The sequence below is a fragment of the Diceros bicornis genome, chromosome 2 (genome assembly GCF_020826845.1).
Source record: "Diceros bicornis minor isolate mBicDic1 chromosome 2, mDicBic1.mat.cur, whole genome shotgun sequence".
Lineage (NCBI taxonomy): Eukaryota > Metazoa > Chordata > Mammalia > Perissodactyla > Rhinocerotidae > Diceros > Diceros bicornis.
This window is the reverse complement of record NC_080741.1, coordinates 75250241-75261521: the sequence shown is the minus strand read 5'-3', so window position 1 is coordinate 75261521 and position 11281 is coordinate 75250241. Positions and strand designations below refer to the sequence as shown.

The window sequence follows — 11281 nt, the reverse complement described above, 5'->3', positions numbered from 1 at the left end:
CGTCTATTTAGAGCCCAGCCCGGGAGCCCAGGGGATTCTGGGACTTGTAGTCCTCCCCTGCAGCCCCAGGCGCCGCCACGACCTCAGACTTGGACTACATTGCCCAGGGAGCTTCCCGGCCTATATAAGCAGCGAGGAGCGGCTTCAAAGTGCAGTAAGCATGTGGATGTGCTGCTGAAGCGTTTCCTCAGTCTTGCTGGGGTGGGAGGAAAGGAGGAGGAGGTGGTGGTGGAGGAGGAGGAGGAGGAGGGAGAGGCAGAGGGTGGAGAGAGAGAAAGCGCACGCCGAGAGGAGGTGTGGGTGTTCCGCTTCCATCCTAACGGAACGAGCTCCCTCTTCGCCGACATGGGATTACCGAGCGGCTGCTAACCCCTCTCCTCGCCCTGCTCCCCCAAACCGGCGTGGCTCCCCGGGCACCAAGGTAGCGGCTGGGGCTGGGCAGAGGGCGCGGGGAGTTGGTACTGCACCCCCGGGCGCAGAAGTTTTTGCCCCACTCTCTGGGAGTTCTTGGTGGATTTGCATGCACTTGCATGCATTTGGGGGTTCTTTTACTGTGGGCATTTGGGGGGGGTTCATTTCAGGTAAAAAAATTCTCGACTCCAGTGATTGGCTTTGAGGGCTACCCATTCTAGACTGGAATGGCATTCCCTCAAGTTGGAAACTTGCAGCAACTGCAGGAAATAGTTTTTTTTTGGGGGGGGAGATTGTGGGGGTGTCATATGTGAGTCCGTTCAAGGAAACAGTCTTTCTTAAAATGTAGCCCTCCCTCGAGCTGCATGGTTGGGAAAATAATGCATGTGTGGGGGCCCCAGTGGGGACGGTTTTAAAAAAACGGAAGAAAACCCGGGGAGCGGTGAGGGATGAAGTGTGGACGAAGCTCACGCCCAGTGAGGATGCGGGCTTCGGATACTTGGCCTCCGCTCCGGGAAATAAGTGCTTTGGGATCTGCCAAAGACTTCCCTTAGTTCCAGCTCCCCGGCACGTTCGAAGTTTGTGCGTGCCTCGTCTCACTTGTCAGTTACATGCTGGAAATAAGGAAGCGAAGTTACCTGTAATCTTTGCCCAAGTGATCCGACCCACCTGCCTGTCAAATTTAGGGGGAAGGCTTCTCCAGGAAGGAGGCTAAAGAAGGTGGAAGCATGGAATTTGGAGCATTTCTATTAGGGAACCTTCGCGGTCTCATAGTCTTTCTTTCTAAATACTTAGGAGCTGATTACAGAGGAGCAGGATTCGCACCCCTGGCTTGGCGTGTTTTGGCAGCAGAGTGCCTGACCTGGGTCAGGTGAGTGTGGAAGCCTGAGTGCTGTAGTCAATAATGAGTTTTTGTCCTAAGCCTACTTTAAGTGCTCTCTAAAGAGCCATGGAGATGGGGAGTAGGAAGGAAAAGGAAACTCAATGGTTCAGTCTCCAAAATTTGTCACTGCCTTTGGTGAGGGCTTTTGGGAGCAGAGGAGATCCAAGGGGCAGTCCTACCTTGCACTTTTGGCCATGGCTCGGAATTGAAGCAGAGTGAAGATTTATGAGAGGAGGGGAAAAAAGCCATTAAATAAAAAGGATGCCCATTGGTGGCCTGAGAATTGAACTTGCCAGGCAGCATGTTGATGATTTAAATTCTGAAGGATGCAGTGCATTTCATCTGCCAAGATATGTAAGCAAAAATTAACTGCCTCTCTCTTTCAAAAATAGTCACTTTCTTTTTTCTTACTGTCAATGTGTGTTTAATCAGAGTAGGTTGGATTGCAAGAAATGAAAGTGATTGCTGGTTAATTGAAAGAATTAGAACTTTAGAAAGGGAAGTCAGTTCTTCAAGCATAAGTTAGTAGCATCCAGCCCTTGACTTGAAGCCACTTGGATGTCAAGGAATCTGATAGGTCCCTGTTGTTTAGGTACCTGTAGTGGGATATGACCTGAGGGCAGCATTTTCTGTGAACACAAGCAGCTCCTATTTTTTTCCCCAAAATGGTCAGACTGCACTGCAAGAAAGGGAGGTTTTAACGGGTGCTCGTACATCCCCATTGCTGCAGATTTGGTCATCAAAAGTTTTTTCTTCCGAAATGGTTAGGAACAGGGTAAACAACAGGGTAACGGGTGAGGGACTGGGCCTTGGTAACTTCTTAAACATTCTAAATATTTAGCTGTTCCCTGGGCTACAATGTTTGGGCTTTTCTAATTAAAAAATGAGAGTCAGACACTTCATTATAGTAGTATAGTCCTTTTGTTTCCTGTTGATAAGATCCTCAGGAGTGCTGGTGGAGTGGGAAGCATTTGAATGTATGAGGTCTGGTTCCTTCTTGGAGTTCTATTGACTCCCATGGCTCCATGGGCACTCAAAAGGCCAAGGATTGGGTTCAGTTCCCCTCCTCTCAGTAAGCTGTAGCCAAGGAGAGACTGTTCCACAGACTCTTCTCCAACTGGTTGCTAAAAATAATAATACTGACACATTAAGGACTTGTAAGTCAGATCTAGAGCCATATATCATGGAAACCCTGTGAGTCAGGTACAGGTGAAGAAACTGAGGTGCAAAGAGTGAAATCTCTTACCCAGTAGCTAGTACACAGTGGAAGCAAGGTATAACCCCAGGCTGTGGGGCTCTCCTGTCCTGTGTCCCACAGATGCATCTAAGTTGGGGGGTGGGAAATGGTGAGGGAGAAGCTAGGAAAAATGGTAAACTTATTGCTGTTGATGAAATAACTCTTGCTTATGTCCCACCAATGATGCATGAACAATACTTATCTTGATGTAAGAAGGAAATAATTTTGCTCTGACATAGGGATGAAAGAGTGTGGATGTTTGAGGAGGTGTTAGGTGTTGTACTGAGTTTGTTTTGGAAAGCTGTATGCTGAAAGTCTGAATGAGGAGAGTAAAAGAAACCAAACCAAACCACAAGGAACATTAAGTTCAGCATTAGATTCATCTCATACCTGAAATCCATCTTGATCATCTACATCAAGGCATCTGAGCAGGTTGAAAGAATGAGGCGTTTCTCCATCTGAATAATTCGAAAGTTTAAATTACAGTGAGTCTGAACTGTGAAATGTTATCTTTTCATATATCCTTCAGTTTGCTTTGTGGCCACTTGTGCAGAACGCTTTTCTTTTTCATTTCTTTCTTTCGTGTGTGTGAGTTGAAAGTACAATCTGTTCTTTGAATAATTCAAATCAAAACAGACTATCCTATCAAAATTTCCTTCTTATCGGACAGGGAAAGTTCTTCATGCTGTAAATGAATTACTACTGGCCTCCACTTTGAGACCCGTGAAAGTTGTTTGAGGTTGACAATGGTATCATCCATTTCAACAGAGTGGTTGCCATTTGGAGGGAATTGGCATCTTCACTTTAGGAATGAGAGATGGAATGGTTGCTTAGAGGAAAAGAAATAGATGAACTCAACAAGATGGATCTGTTGCCTTTTTCCTAAAAGTATTTTCAACTGAAGAAGACTAGGATATTAGAGAGAGAGAAAAGAAACTTCTAATCCAATGGTATACAACCAGCTTACTTCCAGAGAAAAAAATCACATGGCTTTTTAGCTCATTTATAATGTTCTCATGGAAACTCTGATTTCTTTACAAGCAGCTCTTAAAAAACAAACCAAAATGAAACAACAAACACCAAATATGAACAACAGGAAAAAAAAAAAAAGGTTGGGCTGGAGTTAGGTTTCTAGGTCAAGCTGTCCTTGGATACATCTAATTAAGGAGTCCACACAAGGCCACTGTCCCATCTTGTTGGCTGTTGGCTTGATCTTTTAAAATAAAATGCATTGCATTTGCAGGCTCTATATTAACTGGAAGTACATGTGATTTTTAGTTCACTTTTGCTGTTTTAAGTTTTTGCATGGCTCTTTTGGTGAAATCAATTAAGGCTTGAAGTCAGTGACATGAATGACATAATTTCTGTGATTCCTACCAATTGTCATGGTGTCTGTGATTCTGAGGTTATTGCTGATGAGGATGAAGTGAAAAAAGCACTGAAACCATCACCTATTGAGCTAGTCCTTATGTTGAACTAGATCCGGATTCTTCCCTAAACTAGACATACTTTAAGGCATTTGGCGTGATAAATCTATTCAAGAAGTTCTAATACCTGTTAAAGTTATGATCCAAGTGTTTATTCCTTCATTCAAAAGTTTCTTGAGCACTCGCTATGTGCCAGGGTGTGTTCTAGGTGCTGGGGCTACATTGGTGAAAGACCTGCTCTCAAGAGGCTTATATCCCAGTTGTGGGAGGCAGCCAATATAAATAAGCAAGTATTATGGTATGACAGGTAGTAAGTACTATGGAGATGAATAAAGCAGAGTAAGGGGGAACAGAAAATAACAAGTGTTGGTGAGGATGTGGCAAAATTGGAACCCTTCTGCACTGGCGATGGGAATGTATAATGGTGCAGCCACTATGGAAAACTCTATGGTGGAGCCTCAAAAAATTAAATGTAGAATTACCAGATGATCTGGCAATTCCACTTCTGGGTATGTACCCCAAAGAATTGAAAGCAGGGACTTGAACAAGTATTTGTACACTCATGTTCATAGCAGCATTATTCACAGTAGGCAAAAGGTGGAAACAATCCCAATGTCCATCAACACGTGAATGGATAAACAAAATGTGAATATCGATACAATAGAATATTATTCAGCCTTAAAAAGGAATGAGATTCTGATATGTGCTGCAACATGGATCAAGCTTGAAAACATTAGGCTAAGTGAAATAAGCCAGATACAAAAGGATAAGTAATACATGATTCCACTTATATGGGGTCTCTAGAGCAGTCAAGTTCACAGAGACAAAAAGTAGAATGGTGATTGCCAGGGGTTAGGGGTGGGGGAATGGGGAATTTGTTTAATGGGTACAGAGTTTCATTTTGCACAGCGTGGTGAATGTACTTAATGGCACTGAATTATACACTTAAAAATGGTTAAAATGGTAAATTCTATGTTATATATGTATATTTTACCACAATAGAAAAAAAGAAATAAAATGACAACAACAAGAGAACAGGGTAAAGGGGATAAGGGAGCACTCAGGTAGGGATCGGGAATCGGGGAAAAGTCTTTAATCTGGTTCCTTTAAGCAGAGATCTGAAGGAAGTGAGTGGTTAACCATGTAGATATCTGGGGGAAAGGATGTTCTGAAGGGCCAGAGCAGCAAGTGCAAAGGCCCTGAGATGGGAGCAGGACAACCTGTTTTGAGGCAAGGAGGCCAGGGTGGCTGCAGCTGAGGGAGAGTGCTAGGCATTCAGGTGCGAGAGGGCGTCAGGGTCAAATTGTGTGGGGGCCAGGTTGTTGCAGGTAAGCAATGACTTATTTCCCTGAGAATTTCTAAACCCGCACTGAATTCTCAGTGTGATTCTCAACATCACTGAACCCCATTGTCCTTTCTGAAGAGACTGGTGAAGCTGGCAAAATCACATACCAGATTGGAACTTGATGGGGGGTAAAACCCAGATTTCTAGACTGTCTGGTTAATCACTTGACTTACCTGCGATTGTAATTCACTTCCATAGGAAGGGAATCTTCTTTGATAAATAGATGAACCTTCAGTTGGTTTGAACAACAAATTGTAAGAACCTAATGGTATTCCTGGGGGTTTATCTTTAACACAAACCTTCTGCACCCTGCTGCCACCCTGTAGTCTGTCCAGTCCCATTTTAAGGAATTACGCAAGGAGGACTCATGCTCTGCTTTCTAGCATCATCCTTGGGGAATATGAAGTTCCACATTAATGATCTCCCCAATTAGTGAAGTGGACCCCTTTACATGTACAAACTTATAAAAACATACATTTTGTTACTTATTACGTAAGATATACGTATTCAATTATAGTAAAACATTAGGAAATAAAGATAAGCAACAAAACCAGTCACCCCCAATCCCACCATCCAAGATTAGGGTTCCAGACTTCCTGTGTATATATAAAATATATATATAAAAATTATATGTATATTTAAATTTCATAAAAAGGGACTCATACAATACCTCCTGTTTGGTACCTTGCCTTTTGCACTCTCGCGAACGTCTTTTCTTCTTAATAGACATCTGTGTCTTCATTTTTCCAAAGGTGGCCATACCTTGGATGGGATTTCATTTGAGTGATGATATGTATGGAATCACAAGAGTAAAAAAAAACTACATCATTCAAGTTTCATCACCATCGTAGAGTCCAGGTTTTCTCATTCAGTTTATACTGTTTTTTTAAGAAAACTAAATGGAAGGTAAAGCACTCCTCAGAGGTTAGCTATCTTAGTACAGGGATAAAGCCTAGCAACCATTCATTTAAATAGAGAATTTCTCCTTTGTTCTTCCAAGTAACCTAATCTGGTGAGGGAGGGAGGGCCAAGTGTTCTTTTCTGTTTGTTTGCACTAAAAGGACAACTTTACTATGGAAAATTTGTGTACATGTAATAGTAGAGATCTTAGTGTAATGAGCCCCTCTTTACTCATCACCCACCCTCCATGGTTATCAGTTCCTGACTGATCTTGTTTCATCTATATTCTTATGCACTCTCCCCTCGCGTCTTTGATGACCTTGAAGCAAATCCCAGACATACCAGTTCATCTGTATTTTAGTATGTATCTCTAGTATTGGGATTCTTTTTTTAAAAAATAATCACCATACTATTATCCATCTCAAGAAAAAACAAATTTTTTTATTGAGTCTGTCTTAACACTTAAAAATACATATAATAATATATATATATATAAGCATATTTATCAGTTTGTTTGAATTAGGATCCCCCCAAAAATTACAAATGGTTGATGTGTTTTTTAAATTTTATTTATTTATTGTTTTCCCCCAAAGCCCCAGTAGATAGTTGTATGTCATAGATGCACATCCTCCTAGTTGTTGTATGTGGGACGCGGCCTCAGCATGGCCGGAGAAGCGGTGCGTCGGTGTGCGCCCGGGATCCGAACCCGGGCAGTGGAGCGCGTGCACTCAACTGCTAAGCCGTGGGGCCGGCCCTGATGTGTTTTTTAATCTGTATATTTCCTCTATACCTCTTTTTTCCATGCATTTTTTGGTTATTATTGAAGAAACTAGGTGATATATTTTCCCACAGTTTGGATTTTGCTGGCTACATCAGTGTGGTTAGTTGAACATGTTTCTCTGTCCCCAAATTGCCATAATTTGGTAGTTAGATGTAGAGGCTTGATTGGAGTCAGGCTCTGTTTTTTTTTTTTTGGTCAAGTCTATTTTGTGAACTTCACTCAGAGGAGTGTATGATATGTCTGGATATGTCTTCTTGTGATATTAGCAGCCATTGATGCTCATTGCCTCAATCCGTTAGTTCATTTGGAGTTGCAAAATTCCTGATTCTATTTTTCCTTCTGCATTTATTAGCTAGAATATTTTAAAGAAAGAGATTTCCTCCACTTAGTTTTTGGTTCCCTGGGATATAGTTCATATAAGAAAGACAGGATCAGTACTTGAATGTCTCTGTGTATTTTACCGGTTTTCAAAAATAACAAGTTGATTCCCTAGCATGTTCCATGGCAGTGGTTCTTAACTGAGGGACATTGGGCAATATCTGGAGACATTTCTGGTTGTCACAACTGGGGAGAGGGTGCTACTGGCATGCAATGGTTGGAGGCCAGGGATGCTGCTCAACAGCCTACAATACACTGCACAGCCCTCCACAACTCAGAATTGTCCATTCCCAAGTATTAGCAGTGCCACTGTTGAGCGTCATTATGAACTTATGGATTTAAACATATTTTATATGTTTCACTTTGTGTAGTTATCCTTATTGATGTTCAAATTGTCCATCTTTCCTCAGCGAGAGAGATGCTATTCAAATTGGTTCAAAAGACACACCCTGGTAGTCTTTGATAGCTTTCTTGCTTTCTGTGTGACGAGATGTTCCAGGCTCATCTTCTGTATTTCTTGTCCCAGACCTGGAATCAGCCTTTTCTCTAAGAAGCCCTAGTTCTTTTGAGTGGGAAATGATATTTAGACACCTCTGCTCAGGGCTAGATAGGTACTCTTGTCATCTCATCATACAGGTCAGAAAACAGAAATTAAAAGGAAGAAAACTTAAAAACTGAACATTTTTAATGGAAGCTTTTCCAAAATGCAATCAACACATCCTTGCCTTTTTAAAAAGAATTCCGAACATACTCAACTTTTTAAACTGATTTCATGTTTTTAGCCTTAGTATCCTGGGGCTAAGATACAGTAATACTCCCCAGATAAGCAGGAATGTTGCTTTTGTTCCGCATCCATGTTTTCAAACTATGTGGTAACCCGTTAACAGGTTGTGAAATCAATTTAATGGGCCTTGATCAATGGCTTTTTAATGAAGTAGACTGGAATAGAAAACATCAAAGTATATTGCATGGATACCTAAAAAGAACTGTGTACATTGCAACAAGTTTCTCATTCTCACACTCTTCTTCTCTCACTCTCACCCTGGCACACACAGAGTGAAGGACGGGTTGTAAGTTCAGTGTATTTTTCTGTAGGTTACAGTGAAAAGTTTGAGAAACGTTGTCCTGTGTCTTTGCAACTCCATTTGTGGTCACCAGAGCAGCATCACTGGCTTCAACTGGGAGCTTGTTAGAAATGCAGACTCTCAGGCCCCACCTCAGACCCACTGAAGCAGAACCTGCATTTTAGCAAGATCCCCAGGGGATTCATACACATGTGAAAGTCTGAGAAGATCTCTACTGGGGGATGTTTGCCCCTGGGCTTTTTCAGTACTTGTCTTATTTTTATAAGTTACTTTGTTTTTTTGTGGCTGTCTCGCATCTCTTGAAACCGAGCTTTGCACTTCCCCCTAGCAGCCGTCTCATTTTCAGTTGAATGGAAAGGTAGGCTAAATCACCAAGCTATGGTGAAAGTATAAAGGTCTGACAGGATTCTCTCTGACAAAAATGGGAGCTTTGGTGCTTACATTTGGGGGATTTTTTTTTTGGCTGTTCCGATAGAGGTAGAAAGAGCCCAAAAGCCACATGTGAAACCTACTTAGGATTGTGAAGTCACAGATAGAAACAAAACTGCATTTTAACCTGCTGTTGTCAGATACTTTGAGGAACTTATGTTTTATGACCCGTCGAATCAGCAGAACTTCTGGACTGCTTTGTATAATGTTGCTCATCAGAAAAAGGTGAACATAAGAAAAAATATCGCTAGCCTGCAAGTTTCTTGGTGTTCATTTGCATTTCAGGAGGAGCTTTATCTGGGAAGTGATTTTGTTTTGCAAAAAGAGCTTAAAAGCATCCCCATGCATGTATTTCTGAACAGAAAAAGCTGGTACAACACTCAGAGGCATTCATTTGCCTTGGGGAGGGGGGCGGTGTGTGTGTGATCATGTTCTGCCTGTGCCTTTGCACATGTTGTCCTTTCTGCCTGCTGTACCCTTCTCCATCCCCACTATAGCCACCTTGCCAAATCCTTCTATTTCCAGTCCAAATGATTCCTCCTCTGGGAAGCCTTTCCTGATACTTGAAAATCTTTGTAATTTGAAACTCGGGGCACTTTGTATCTATTTTCCTCATGGGCCTTTTTGGTTTTTAACCCACGGGAGTACCTGACCTATAGTCAGTGCTCACAAAATATTTGTCAAGTGAAGTTATTTTTCTACATGTTTTATCTCCCTTTGAAGGCTGTAGGCTGCTTCTTAGAAGAATCTAATCTTTTGTACCTCTCTCCTGATTAAATATTTCTTGCATTGGCATATTGCTTTGAAAAGCCCCCTTTGCTGTGGAGAGCAAAGTGAGGACTGTGTAGAAAAGTATTAAGCAGTTCTTTTTGATAGCTTTTGAGATGTTGCTCAGAACAGCTCTCTGGAGGGCATTAGGCTTGGGAAGTTGTTGAGTGTTACTAAAAGGGAGTGGAGGTGAGAATCAGGTAGTGAAACAAAGCTGCTCTCAGGTCACGGTGGTATTGCCCTGCTGGACCGCCGGATGGGGACTCCCGTGGACTTTGTTGACTGCCTTTTTGGTACAGGCAAAACATGTAACATCTGTGCGTCTGTTTCCTCTTCTGTAGAATAGGTATAAAAATACCTGCTTTGGGTCATTGCTGCCAAGTTGTAGAATAATAAATGCTTGCAAAAAGTCTTAGAGATAAAACAAAACAAAACCTATGTCCTAGAACAGTGGTTCTCAACCAGCGGGGTGATTTTGCCCTCCGGGGGACACTTGGCAACATCTGGAGACGTTTTTGTTGTCGAAACTGCAGGGGAGAGGGTGCTACTGACAGCTAGAGGCCAGGGACGCTGCTAAACATCCTACAATGCACAGGACGGGTCCCCCACAACCAAGAATTTTCTGTCCCCCAATGTCAATAGCCCTGAGGTTGAGAAACTCTGTCCTAGAGTGATTTTTCCAGAGTTAGTGAGACCTTTCTCTCTCTGAGAATATTAACCTAACTTTATTTGCTGGGGTGTTTTTTTTGTTTTTTTTTTGTGGTTCAGGCTGTGGGCAGAGGGGCGTCTTCACAGGCTGGGGCTGACTTTAACTTTTTAACAAAATAAACACCCTCTCCCAGCCCCCCCGAGCACTGGCCTTGGTTTCTAGAGCCCTGTGGTCTGCTCACTTGGGCCACTAATCGGCTGTGTGATCTCCAAGAAATCACTGAGAGGGGTTTTTTTCCACCTATAAAATGAGGAATTTTGGCTAAGTGATCTCTGCCGACCAAATGTGAAGTTTTCTGACTGCCAACTTTGAGCTTTTGGTTGGCCTCTTATGCTGGCCTTGAGGAGTAGGAGACACGGGAGCACATGTCAGTATTGACATCTTTTCTGAAAAATAAATGTGTAGATAATGTATTTGTTTCGAGAACAGGTTTTTTCTTGGACATATTTGTGAAAAGGCAAGTAAGTTTATTTTTGTGTGTGTTTGAGAGTCTAATGAGCAACGTTTAAACTAGAGAATTGCTCCAAACTTCAGATTTAAAGCTATTTCTGAGATTCTCATAGAGGGCCATGCTTAATGTTGAAACTTCTGAGTTGGTGACTTCCTTTGGGACTGCCTGAAAACGAAAGCAGAATACAATTTTTTATGCTCCGAGAGAAGTGTTTTTTGCAGTAGAATAAATTATCTCTTGATGGGGACATGCTGCATTTCTGAGGACAATCTGATTATCCACTAATGGGACAAGAAGGCAAGGAGAGGCCGTGCATAAATGTGTATGGTGGGGAGCCACCACCGAGTGTCCAACTCAAAAATGTGCTGCTCATCCTCATTTCACAATAAAGATGATATCGTCAAGAGTCTTTGCTCAAGGGAAGTTCCAGAATTAACTGTGAGAGTACCCAGTGACAGAAGCAGAGACGGTTGTAAA

General features: G+C 42.2%; 1 protein-coding gene across 5 annotated transcripts in view; it reads left to right on the top strand.

Moving 5' to 3' along the window:
* The first annotated feature begins 280 nt into the window (after window positions 1-280).
* The window catches only part of ITPR1 (inositol 1,4,5-trisphosphate receptor type 1), a 317336-nt gene continuing 306335 nt past the window's right edge, over window positions 281-11281 (top strand). For all 5 annotated transcript variants that reach the window (XM_058563442.1, XM_058563433.1, XM_058563427.1 and 2 more), the window contains exons 1-2: window positions 281-421; window positions 1207-1282. The gene's annotated coding sequence lies outside the window, so the exon portion shown is untranslated. The remainder of the gene's footprint in view (window positions 422-1206; window positions 1283-11281) is intronic.